Source organism: Prenolepis imparis, unplaced genomic scaffold (assembly GCF_030444845.1).
Source record: "Prenolepis imparis isolate NDT839.2.m4 unplaced genomic scaffold, iyPreImpa1.0 SCAF_116, whole genome shotgun sequence".
Lineage (NCBI taxonomy): Eukaryota > Metazoa > Arthropoda > Insecta > Hymenoptera > Formicidae > Prenolepis > Prenolepis imparis.
In genome coordinates, this window is record NW_028141274.1 from 70,812 (window position 1) to 73,081 (window position 2,270).

The 2,270-nt window shown below is 23.3% G+C and overlaps 1 long non-coding RNA gene across 1 annotated transcript; it reads right to left on the reverse strand.

Moving 5' to 3' along the window:
- Nucleotides 1–336: 336 nt before the first annotated feature.
- LOC145947658 (uncharacterized) lies at nucleotides 337–1,573 on the reverse strand. The gene is made up of 4 exons (XR_014427223.1): nucleotides 1,510–1,573; nucleotides 1,136–1,315; nucleotides 689–863; nucleotides 337–499 (listed from the first exon to the last, which is right to left on the reverse strand). It is a non-coding gene; the product is annotated as an uncharacterized LOC145947658 (long non-coding RNA).
- Between the last annotated feature and the right edge of the window lie 697 nt (nucleotides 1,574–2,270).

Here is a 2,270-nt window from a genome sequence, read left to right on the forward strand (position 1 = left end):
ATGTACTAATAATGTACTAATAATATACTCAAGACATTCTATAGATTAACTTATATTTTCTATATTTTATATATAAATATAAATGATATATGTTACCGTAAACACCCCATATTTGTTTTTTCATATACTTACTAGTAAAAATATGCAAATTTTGACTACTAAGTATACGAAAAAACAGATTTCGAGTGTTTACGGTACATATATATATAATCCATTTATATTTATACTATAAATTTAACTATAAATTTTACTATAAATAAAAAAAATTGGTGTAAAATATTAACATTTTGTTCACACATAAAATCTTTTTATTCAAATTTCTTAAATATATGTTATAATTGCACATATATTATTTGAACGTATAATTGCACTTTTATATTTTTTTATATAAACATTTTACTTATTATTATTTATTATTATATATATGTATATAATTTTTCTTATTTCACAGAAAGTATTAGATCACGAAGTTGATAATAATGTTCTTTCTGTGCAAACGCTGTAACATATAATAATAATTTCACATAAGAATACATTTAATAATATCTAACATATATTTAATAAGCTATATGCTATATGTTGTTACTGAAATTAACTTTTAAAATCATTTTAAAAATTAATTGCAGTATAATAACTTAGCTCTTACTTAATCGCACACTATATAATTAAAATATGTTATAAAACTCACTTGATTTTTGCGAATCCAGAGTTTCACTTTTACTTTTTACATATCCCATCTCTATATATATATGTGTATATGCGGAGATACTTTTTCTTTAGAAAGATTCTGCAGAGATCACAAAGTGATAATTGATATAATAAACGACAATTGATAATGACGTCCTTTTTTTGTGCAAATAACGCTGTAACATATAATGAGAACTTCATATAAGAATACATATATTAATATATATTAGTTGTTACTGCAATTAACTTTTAAAACGGTTTTAAAAGCCTAGTTAACATATTATTTTATATGTATGCAATATCTTTCATTCATTATCAATGTGTAATATACAAATATAGAGTATTGGCATACATTAGTCTTTTAAGATCGTTTTAAAAGTTAATTGCAGTAACAATTAGCTTACTTAATCGTACACACTATATAATTAAAATATGTTATAAAACTCACTTGATTTTTGAATCCAGAGTTTCACTTTTATTTTTCACATTTACATCTCATCTATATACATATGTATATATGTGTGTATGCGGAGAACACTTTTTCTTTAGAAAGATTCTGCAGAGATCACAAAATGATAATTGATATAATAAACGACAATTGATAATGACGTCCTTTTTTGTGCAAATGCTGTAACATAATAATAAAAATTTCACATAAAAATACATATTTTTGATACATTATAATATTCGATTGTGAGGTTATAATTTGCATTAATGAGGTTAATTTGTGTGTTTATAATTATGAAGTATTAATAAATCATTGAATAGCTTTTATAAAATACCCTTTTTACATTTAATTTATTTGAAAATAAAAAGAATTACCTGCGATTAATCACAATCGTAATATAATTGCACCAGATTGCACATAGCACTTGCACGTAGTCAGTGAAGAAGAACAAGGAAAAGACAAATGACGGCAATAGCGGAAATTACGTATCCAAAATGGCATACATATCCGCTCATAAGTAAAAATGCGCGTAATTCAATAGTATATTATGAGAATATACGAAAAATAATATACTATAAGAGATATTAAAAGTACATTCTGAGAATATACGAGAATATACGAAAAATAATATACTACACAAGATGTTCTGATAATATCCTGAGAATATACGAAAAATAATATACTACACAAGATATTATAGAGATGTTCTCAGTATATTACGTACAGTACGTACATTCACAGAATGAATATAGAATATTCGTACGATATCATGTGCTGTGTGGGTATTGAGTTATTTCTATAGTTGTTTAATTGCTTAAATGCTTTTTCTGTTTGCATAATTAAAAAATTAATGCGCAAGTATAATATAATGCGAACTAGTTCAGTTTTGTATGCAAGTTAAATTTTCAATTAAGAATATCATGTTTAAATTTTATTTTTTATTTATATCTTGTTTCTAAAATCAACTTTTTGTTAACTAACTGTGTGCGATCAAGCTATCAATAACAGTTCCATATTGACATTGAAATTGATCGAATAAACATTATAAATTATAAAACATTTGTAATATAAATTTATCATAAAAGTATGAATTAAAATTAAATATATGTATATATAATGCAAATTTATTTCTGAG